The sequence below is a fragment of the Poeciliopsis prolifica genome, unplaced genomic scaffold (genome assembly GCF_027474105.1).
Source record: "Poeciliopsis prolifica strain line A6 unplaced genomic scaffold, Auburn_PproV2 SCAFFOLD082, whole genome shotgun sequence".
In the NCBI taxonomy this organism is placed as follows: Eukaryota; Metazoa; Chordata; class Actinopteri; order Cyprinodontiformes; family Poeciliidae; genus Poeciliopsis; species Poeciliopsis prolifica.
Window position 1 is genome coordinate 109,311 of NW_026562457.1, and position 11,146 is coordinate 120,456.

Genomic DNA, 11,146 nt, shown 5'->3' on the forward strand with positions numbered 1-11,146 from the left:
AACAGGGGAATGGAGGGTTTATAAACCTTCACTGATGATCTGGCAGGGAAGAAAATATTTTACTCCAACAATTCAGCCTGCTGAGTTTTTCTGATCAGAAGTTCAGGTTGGTGATGGTGTGTCACACCTGAAGCCATTTCTCCTCATTCCTATTGATAAATCATTGATCATCTCTTTATAGCCCCCAGCCCAGCTCGCAGGTCACACCAGACTGAAAATGATGGGATGAAAAACCCAGTTGGGTTTTAGATACTGGCTGCAGCAGCCAGGTGGGATTTTCTGTTAACAAAGATTGTTGGCCTTGATGTGGACCGTGATTCTGTCAGCCGTCTCCATCTGCTCTCTGGTTTCATACAGGAATCATAAACCATTGATGTCTTATCAGCTCTATGAAATCCCAGTCATTTTACTCTTGGATGAGTTAATACATAAAACCTCCTAATATCTCTGGAAACATGTTGGAGCTCACGATTCCTTCTGAATTTGCTTTTTCTCAGTTTTGTCAGATTGTGGACAAATTTTAGTGTCATGTAAAGTTGATCCAGTAAATACAAAATGTGTTTTAAATGCTTAATCATTTCAATCCTATGTATACAGTTTGTTGAAATATAGCTTTATTTATCATAGCCTGATGTAAATACATTTAGGAAGAGAGAAGAAATAAATCTTTGATATTTCAGTCAGGAAATGGTCAGCAAGTCGTTTCTAAGGCCTTGGGATTCTGGAAAAGCATAGAGAGAACTGTTATCTGTAAATGTGATGTGGGTGTTTCTGCAACAGAGTCTGTGCTGCTTTGTCTGGGACTGGAGGTTCATGTTTATGTTTATAATTATTTATGTTGAATGAGATCCCATAAGCATCAGCAACATGCTGTAAACTACAAAAGGATTAAAATATCTGGTGTGGATGGTGTGATATCTAATGATAAAGCTCCTTCTCACAGACAAAATGTTTAAAGCAAACTTTTAGGAAAATAAAGCATCGGTTTTTTAGCAACAGTATAAAATACAACCGGTTTTCCAAACTACCACCTTAAGCATGATGTTACATTCTGACTTCTAGGAAACAGAAAAGGTAAATAAGCTCTAATAATCAGAAACGAAGAAAAGCCGGGCCGTGTTGTTCTGCACATTTTTTAAAATGTTTCCTGTAGTTTTTCTTGTCTAATGAGTTCATTAGTCAAGGAAAAACCTATTAGTCATCGTTTAAATGCTTTTAAACATGCAAAGATATTGTCAGACCCTCCATCAACACAAAAAGCACAATCTTCACTCATTGCTTTTAGCAAAACTAACAAGTGAGTATTTTCTTGACTTTTGGATAAGTAACATTTAAATACCCAAAGTAGTTTTGTCCTCCAGTGTTGTCCTTATCATAAACATGCAACACGTTTCTTCAAATTAAGCAACTGTTTCTTGATTCCAATGCATTTGCTAATCGCAGATCTGTTGTGAAATTGCATTTTTTTCTAACAAATTCTTAGAAATTTGCTTAGGAGTAAAAAGTGACATTTTTTATATTATATTTGAAGTTTTAACAATGTGTTTCTGGCAACTGTCTCAGCTGCAGAGCGTTTGTGGTTTTAGATTTAATTGCTGTCTTTGACACAGTGGCATTAAGTTTTAATTACAGAAATAATGCAGCTTCAGGTTAAAATCTTATTTGGTAGAACAAACTATGTGTCAAGCTTTGTAGGGTTTTATCTCTGCTTTTTCAGTCTGGGGTCCCATTATATTGAGCTTCACATTCTGTTTATATCCGGACCTTTGGTTCTATTCCTGGAAATGTGGAGTTTTATCTTCCTCTTATGAAGAGAAGTATTTTTTCACATTTCTTGATGACATGAATGCGTGTATGTTTTGTATTTACCACCCCAGATTTTCTGCACAGTAACTTACACAGGCCAGATCAGCGAACATGTAAAGCTTTTCGCTCCAAGACTGACTCAGTCAGTGATGTATTTTGAGACTTTTCTTTGAATATTTCAAATGTTGGATTTCCAACTCAGTTTATCTTTAAAAATGATTCTTAGAGATGAGTTTTTATGAACTGCTTCAATATTCACACCACCTTTTTGTATTTGAATTTCTGTATTTGATTGAAAGTTCCCAAAATAGCATTATTTATGTTTGGTTCAAGAACAGTTTATTTTCATCAAATGATTAAGTTAGTTATTTTATTATAGTATTTAACAGGTAATGAAATTGATCACACTGTTGGCATTGACTTTAATCCCATTCCATCTCTATATGCCGATTTAATAATTATTTTTCTAACCTATCAGTGTCATAAAGTGGTGTGGTGGCGGTGGTGAGGCAACACGCTGGAGACCCAGGTAAAGTGAGTAGTGAATATTTAATGAAAACAAGTCCACAAAAACACAGTCAACAGAGTCCGCGGCCAGGCAGCACGGCTGAGCGGAAGCCAGGGCTCAACGCCGGTAGCAACTGGTCATACAGGCGGCTAACAAAAACAAAGGCAGACAACGACGTGCAACGACAAGGACCCGACGAGGGACAAAGGACACAGGAGGGACTAAACACACTGAGGGTAATCAAGAGAACGAGACACACCTGGGAGTAATCAAGGGGAAGTCAGGACAACGAGGAGACTCAGGACACAGAAACTCAGAATAAAAACACAGAAAAACATGGAACATGACAGTCAGAGGCCTTCTGTAATTCTTCTGCTTTTCATCCTTCTATTTGTTAATTCAAACATCATTCCTTTCATCTGGTTGTTCCTGATTACATCTTGAATTACTAAACTGCAAAAAAAAAAAATCATCTTAAAGGGACAAACAAAACAATCCGGATCATGATCAAAAATATTTTGCTCTCTGAATCAGAAACAAGCAACCTCTGCTAACATCAGGCCACAGTCAGCAGAACCAGCAGAACACACTCAGCACTGAACTGACAGAGAAAAAAGTTGACGTTCAAGAACAGCTGATCCAAACAGAGAGTTAACCTGACACATCCCTACGTCACCCATTACCAGCCTGGACTTCTGGTCTGAGAACCTCAACAGGATGAATTGTTGCCTGGATAAAGACATTTTGTTCCTCTGTCAGATCATCAGTGAAGGTATTTAAACCCTCCATTCCCTGGTTGAAGGCACACTGCTTCCAGTGAACCTGGTTTCTGCTGCTGCTGCTTTGATTCTTCATCACAAGGTAAATTTGACTCATCAAACCCAAAACTAAAACCTGCTTACAATTCTGTTCTTCTGATATATTTTATGATAAAATCTAGTTCTGATTGTCAGAAACATAAAAACTTGTTTCCATCATGTTCGTATGGATGGATGAAATGTATCATTTGGTTCAGCAGCTTGTTAAAATATAGAAATCATCTAATATTTTCAGTTTTATCTCAGAGTTACTGATGTTTCTTATCTCCATACAGATGAAATTTGTTCTTTTTACTTTGTTCCTTTGTGGATTCATGCTCAAAGTAAATGTGAGTGAAATCTTTCTCTTCTGTTTGCTGTTTAGAAAATCAGTTGTTATTAATGTACTTTTAGTGTTTTTATCTCTTTATTTTTGTCCATATGTGAAACAGGCAGTGAAACACTGAAATGTGTCTGTATGAACTGCAGATAAAACGATGATAACTTATCAACTCTAAAAACTTTGAAGACAAAATGTTTTTCAAAGTAATTATTTTTTATATCGGTCTCTTTTAATTAACAGGAAAAGTTCATCAGGGAGGTTTGTGCTTTAATGTTTCTGGTGTTTGGAGTTCACAAGGTGGCGCTGCAGGTTTCAGTATGAAGACAAGCTGGGGCATGAAGGCTGATGTTGAACGTTCATCATTTATTGGATCTAAAACTGCTAAACACAATTTGGACTTTTCCGTGTCCTGATATTAATATGATCTGAATGTGTCATATGCAGAATCCCTCCCAGAGGAAAAATCCCTCGTGGCATGTGAGGGAACAGTGGCTCGACTCTACTGTGGTAAGGTCACTGGTTTCACTGGTCGGTTCTGGAGCATTACACCATGAATACATTCAGGTTTTCAACATTTCCTCTTGGCTCTGGCAGAAGAAGGTCAGGCTATCTATGTGACCAGTGCTACATATGGACGCACTGACAAGAAGAGGTGCAGCGCTGGGAGACCTGCTGACCAGCCAAGAACACCGAGTGCTCCACAGACGCAGGGAAAGTTGGTGAGAGGTACAGAGCTTCAGTGTTTCCTGAAGGTTTATCAAACTGGATGTGAATGAGTGAATGAGGAGGTCTAAGAAAGGCAAATCGCTGACTTTGACCCGAATCCACAGGTGCAACGGGAAACAGTGGTGTAAAGTCAAAGCCAGGAACTATGTGTTGGGAGATCCCTGCTATGGGACCTACAAGTACCTGGAGGTGGAATATATTTGTTACGGTGAGTTCAGGCTCTCACTTCACAAAAATCTTTCTCAAAACAGGAACAGCTTCAACAAGTTGGTGCAACACAAACAACAACTTTATGGATGCTATTTTTGCTCATTTTAATGTTGTGTCTCTTCTAAACAAAAATCCATCAGTAGCAGCTTTATTCACTTTGTTCTTTAGCCTGATTAACAAATCCAGGATATTAAATTAGCAAATTAATACAAAATATTAGTGTTTTCATTAAACATTAAAAATTATCTGGTCTAAATTCAGTTTTTATTTTTATTTGTTTATTTGTTAAAGGCGTTTTTCCTTCCTTTCATCCATTTTTGGTTTTAAATGTAAAAGTCATGATAATCGAAAAATTATAATTTCTTCAGACTTTGAAAACCCTGACCGATCTCTTCATGACACTGTCTTTGTCAGAGGCTTCTCCAGGCTCACTGTAACACTGACTGCTACAAGAGATCTCTTCTGCCAAAAGCAGTTTATCATCTACACTGTAAAATCTAATTAGTACCAATACTTCAAAAAGCTTGTAAATGGACTGCACTTAGCCAAACATATTTTAAGTTGCATCAAAAAGTGCATCCTTTGTTTTGAACATTTACAGATTAGTTAAAGCAGCTCAACCCATCAAGCACTTAAATCAAGAACCACATGCCTCAAATTTCTATGCATAAATCAAAAACAGGTTCCAATCTTCTAAGTTAAAATTCAGAAATACTTTATTGGTGCATTCTGACTGAAGACACTTTTTCCCCAAGACAGTCAGAAAAGGTTGTCAGAGTTGTCAATATTTTACTTGATTTTATAAATAATCCTGTGCCTCATCATCTTTATTATGTCCAGATGTTCCCCAGTTGTGCCCAGAATAGAAGCAGAAGTCGCCTTCTTCTTCAGGATGCCGACGAAGGCTCTGATGCTGCTGCCCCAACAGATGACGCAGAGGGCAACAGACTGAGAGAAGATCTGCAGCATTCTGCTGCAAACCTGGAAGAATCTTAGCTCCCTCAAGAAGCTGAATGAAAATAATCTGAATTGCAATTAAACATAATAAATAAAGTAATAGAGTTAGTTTGAAAATATTTTTATTTTCATTTCTGTAATATAAAGATTAATGACAGCCTTTTTGTTAAACTGCTTCCTTTGGTAACTACTTCACCCAAAATAAGAGAAAATTCAGAGAGGAATATGTTTGTGGCCTTACATTAAATAATTCAGTTTTTAAGGTTTATAATGTATTCCTCTCACTTCACAGGAGCCAGGCTGGTAACTGAACTCTGCTGGCAAACTGTTAGCATGCAACCCTTATCAGTGTTTGTAGTTTGTAACAAATAGATCCATGAATGACTTTTTGTTTTTTCACCTTCAGTGAAATGTTGGTAAAAACAAACTGAATGTTCCCATAACTGAGTGGCTCTTAGATGCTTATATGAAAACTTACCAAGCAGGTTATGTAGAAGTCACTGGGACCACTACGAACTGAAACTGGGAGAACTCAAAGGACAATAATTCACATGGTCATCACATCTAGAAGTGGAAATTAATGACTAGTTTTACGTGACTCAATTCTACACCAACCAGTTCTATTTCAACCAGCTCTACATCACCAAGGTCTACATCAACCGCACAACTTCACCCAGTTCTACAGTCCTTTACTGAGATAACAGACTTTAAACTCCAGCTGGTCGTTTATAAATTACTGAACAGATCAAAGATGTGCTGCTGCTGGATCAACCTTCAGATCTCTCAGGTTGTGGTTCTGATTCTTCTCTGCATCCAGAAACAGAAGCGAACATGGACCAGCAGCAATCAGCTTCTATGCACCGCAACCTCCAGCAAAATGCAACCCAGGCAAAGCAATCAGTTTCTTTAAATCAAGGCTAAAACCCACCAGTTTAAAGTTCCTTTGAGCCATGAACAATTAAACATTGATCAACATGATACTGAAGATTATTGATTATATTTATAATTGCTCCGTTTTTATGGCTTTTTGTTTTTTAATAATGTAAAAGTCTTTGGACGGATTTCATTTGGTGAAATGTGGTATACAAATAAACTTTATTGATTGGCAAAAGACAACGAGAACGCCCAAAAATGTGACATTAGTTTTGTATTTAGGTTTCTATGTAAAATGAAACATGTTTGCGTGGCCATTTTGTGGGGACTTTCCATTGATTTCCATTAATTTCTACAACCTAAACCTTACCCTTAACCTTAATCAGAACTTAATTCACGCGTTGGTCCTAAATCTGAACCCTGACTAAAATACAGCATTTTCCCTGAGGGGACCAGGCTTCGGTCCCCACAAGGAGCAGCGGGTCCCCACAACACTGTACATGTCACGAAAACCCAAAAGGTAATATAAACAAACTCACAAACACGCACACTCACACACACACATACGCACACACACACGCACATACACACACACATACACACACACCCACCCACCCACCCTCACACATACACGCACACACGAACACACGCACGAACGCACGCACACAGGCCGGTCTGTCAGGAACTCCAGGCCTCTTTCTCTCCACAGTTTGCTCCTGGGCTGCTGCATAATTAAGATAATAAAAACTCCAGAGGACAAACTAATCTGGATATTTTAATCTCATCTCTGAAAAGTGAAGAAAGACTGACTTGTTAGTTTTGCTGAAGGCAATGACTCAGGATTGTGCTTCTTGTGTTGATGGAGGAGTGTGTAAATGGCTTTGCAATGTTTAAGAGCCTTTCCTTCACTGAGGAGCTCAAGTAGTTGAAGGAAAACTCCAAGGAATCTTTAAAGTAACGTCCAGAATGGCCAGGTCCACTTTACATGTGACCAGGGAGAATAAGGGGACGGGTCAGAAGGTGGTCAATCCTGAAGCTACTTCTTCACATTTCTGATTATTAGAGCTTATCTAACCTTTTTCTATTTCCTAGAATGTTAACATCAAGCTTAAGGTGGTAGTTTGAAAAAACCGGTTGGATTTTATACTGTTGCTAAACAAACCAATGCTTTATTTTCCTAAAAAGTTTGCTTTAAACATTTTGTCTGTGAGAAGGAGCTCTTATCATTAGATATCACACCATCCACACCAGATATTTTAATCCTTTTGTAGTTTACAGCATGTTGCTGATGCTTATGGGGATCTCATTGAACATAAATAATTATAAACATAAACATGAACCTCCAGTCCCAGACAAAGCAGCACAGACTCTGTTGCAGAAACACCCACATCACATTTACAGATAACAGTTCTCTCTATGCTTTTCCAATCCCAAGGCCTTAGAAACGACTTGCTGACCATTTCCAGACTGAAATATCAAAGATTTATTTCTTCTCTCTTCCTAAATGTATTTACATCAGGCTATGATAAATAAAGCTATATTTCAACAAACTGTATACATAGGATTGAAATGAATTAAGCATTTAAAACAACATTTTTGTATTTACTGGGATCAACTTTACATGACACTAAAATTTGTCCACAATCTGACAAAACTGAGAAAAGCAAATTCAGAAGGAATCGTGAGCTCCAACATGTTTCCAGAGATATTAGGAGGGTTTTATGTATTAAACTCATCCAAGAGTAAATGACTGGGATTTCATAGAGCTGATAAAGACATCAATGGTTTATGATTCCTGTATGAAACCAGAGAGATGGAGACGGCTGACAGAATCACGGTCCACATCAAGGCCAACAATCTTTGTTAACAGAAATCCCACCTGGCTGCTGCAGCCAGTATCTAAAACCCAACTGGGTTTTTCATCCCATCATTTTCAGTCTGGTGTGACCTGCGAGCTGGGCTGGGGGCTATAAAGAGATGATCAATGATTATCAATAGGAATGAGGAGAAATGGCTTCAGGTGTGACACACCCATCACCAACCTGAACTTCTGATCAGAAAAACTCAGCAGGCTGAATTGTTGGAGTAAAATATTTTCTTCCCCTGCCAGATCATCAGTGAAGGTTTATAAACCCTCCATTCCCCTGTTGAAGACACATTGCTTCCAGAAAGTCCTGCTGCTGCTTTGATTCTTCATCACAAGGTAAGATTTGACTAAAACTGGATGATGTCAACCTATAGTTGCATTTTTGATATGCTGAGATTTAAGCGTACAAAGAAGGAACAGTAAGTTTAAATCTTACTAAAAGCTTTTATGTTCATATTTATGAATTAAAATGTATGTCATTTAGTTCAGCAGATTGTTATAAATATTTCATAAAATCATTGAGTTTTTCTCAGTCATATCTCAGAGTAACTGAATGTTTCCTGCTTTCATACAGATGAAATTCATCCTTTTTACTTTGTTCCTCTGTGGATTCATCCTGGAAATCAATGTGAGTGAAAACCTTCTGTTCTCTTTGTGGTTTGAATATCTGTTGTTAAAACATTATTTTACTGGTTTTATTTAGCAATTGTAGTTTTTTGTTTAGTTGTTAACCAGATTTTAGTTTGATGCTTACAGCTCCAAGAAGCTTGAAGTAAAAATCTTCTGTCGTTTCCATTTGTGATTAATTTTGTCTTTTGTTTATTTATTTTTTAACAGGCAGGACGTGGTTTTCAGAAACCGAAAGGTTAGTGTTGCAAGTTTTAATATGAAGATCATTGAATCTAAAATTATGAAACATACATTTTCATTAGATCCTGGATAGCTGAACTTTTCAGTGTCTGATATTAATATCTGAATCTTTCATATCACAGAATCAAGGTCGTTGGCTGAACTATTGTCCCATGTGACATGTGAGGGATCAGTTGGTCACATCAAGTGTGGTAAGGTCACTGGTTTTACTGGTTGGTCTGGAGCATTACAGCATGAATACATTCAGATTTCCAACATTTCCTCTTCTATCTTCCAACAGCAAGTGGGGCGCTATTTCTGATCAGCGTTAGATATGGACGCACCGATCGGATGACGTGCTCCCAATTTATTCCTGGCGAACGCACAAAGAATACTAATTGTTCTGTGAATGGAGCTTCAGAACTTGAGAGGTACAGAGCTTCAGTCTTTGTTAAAGGATTTTCAAACAGAATATTAATTAACAAATCCAAGAAACACCAAATCACAATTTCAAGAAAACTGATTTTGATCTGGATCCACAGATGTGCGGCGGAATCGGAGTGTACTGTCTCAGCCAGTAATTTTGTGTTTGGAGATCCCTGTCCTGGAACCTACAAGTACCTGGAGGTGCTTTATATATGTCAAAGTGAGTTTATGGTCTAACTTCAGTGCAGTCTTTTTATATTCAATAACAACATTGAAAAACATTCATGTCACATTTGTTTTATCCAGGTGATTTAAATTGCCTTCCTTTATCAAAAGGAAACTCCATCAATAACAGCTTCATTTTTAATGTTCTTAACCTTATTAACAAATCCAGATATTTAATTGGCAAATTAATTGACATAAGTTTTTTTTCTACATTTATCCATATAAGCAAGGTTACATTTTTGCATTTTAATTTTCATTCATATAGTTTTTTTTATGTATTTATTTTATTTATTAATTTGTTTATTCTTGTTTTTTGATTCCTCTAATTTCTTCCTTTTTGTATAAAACACGTAGCATCACATCATAAAATATCCAGACTTGGAGTTTGGTTGCCATGTTGATCCTGTGGAGCAGCTTTTGTCCAAACTCTGCAGTATCGTTAAAACTTTTCCCTCAACAGCTGTAATGTTCCAGTCCAGCTCAGTAACACAGTCAGTAGCGCTAATGCCTTGCAGCAACAAGGTCCTGGGTTTGAATCCCAGCCTGGGTCTTTCTGCATTTATTTAGAAAGAATACATTTAATTTTTGCATCAAAGCCAGAAAACCAGCCTTGAGTCTCCAAATGCCTTGTTGCAGGTTTAGAACTGGTGATATTTTACTTTCTGATGTCTAAAATGCATTCTGCTGAGATTATATTGATATTTTCCAGATCCATTACCACGTATTTCTCCCAATAACGACCATCAGATCTGATGTGCTGAGAATGAAATGCATCACAATCAATAACATCTACAGACCTTGTGATCCACTGATGTGCAGCTTCATCTCTCTTCAGTGTCTTCTAGTTTTCTTTACATTTTATTTGTTTTTCTTCCCCAATCTTCATCCAACTTTCGTCAATAAACCTGACATGCATTTACATTTTGCTAAATTTGCCTTTGTTCGCTACAAACAGCCTGATGGGGTGAAAACTTTGACAAACTCCTTCCAAACTATGAAGACAGTTAAAAAACGGTTTCCAGTCTGAAGGAACATATGGAGGAAGTTGGTTGAATGTCTGTGAGAATGCTGCCAAAAAATCATCTGGATCAGATCAAGATGGCCACCAGCCAGACGCGACACCTTCGGACGTTTAAACAGTCAATAATTGAGAATCACTGCTCTGGAGTGAGTTTGCTGCACTGAAAGTAATGGGGCAGAATAATATTTCATGCTTCACTTTGCAGTTTTTTATTGTGAAAAGTTTAAAATATCCATTAAATGTAATTCCATCTGAGAATTGTGTCCCACTTTTTATTGATGCTTCACAAAATAATGTTTTAGATCGTTATGTTTGAAGCCTGAAAAGCGGCAATAATTGAAAAGTTCAAGGGGTTCGAATACTTTCGCAAGGAACTGTAATTCAAAATAAAACTAAAAACAAGACACATACACACCAATTAACCTAAATAAACACATTTATGTGAACATCCTACTTCGGCCAGTGACTTATCATCTTGTTTTTTTTATTTTGATCAGGAAGAAAATATATATTTAAGAGTTACATCCACAGCGCTGAT

The 11,146-nt window shown here is 37.3% G+C and overlaps 1 long non-coding RNA gene across 1 annotated transcript; it reads left to right on the forward strand.

Moving 5' to 3' along the window:
• Window positions 1–4,137: 4,137 nt before the first annotated feature.
• LOC129352970 (uncharacterized) lies at window positions 4,138–5,246 on the forward strand. The gene is made up of 3 exons (XR_008604963.1): window positions 4,138–4,180; window positions 4,285–4,388; window positions 5,231–5,246. It is a non-coding gene; the product is annotated as an uncharacterized LOC129352970 (long non-coding RNA).
• Window positions 5,247–11,146: the final 5,900 nt, after the last annotated feature.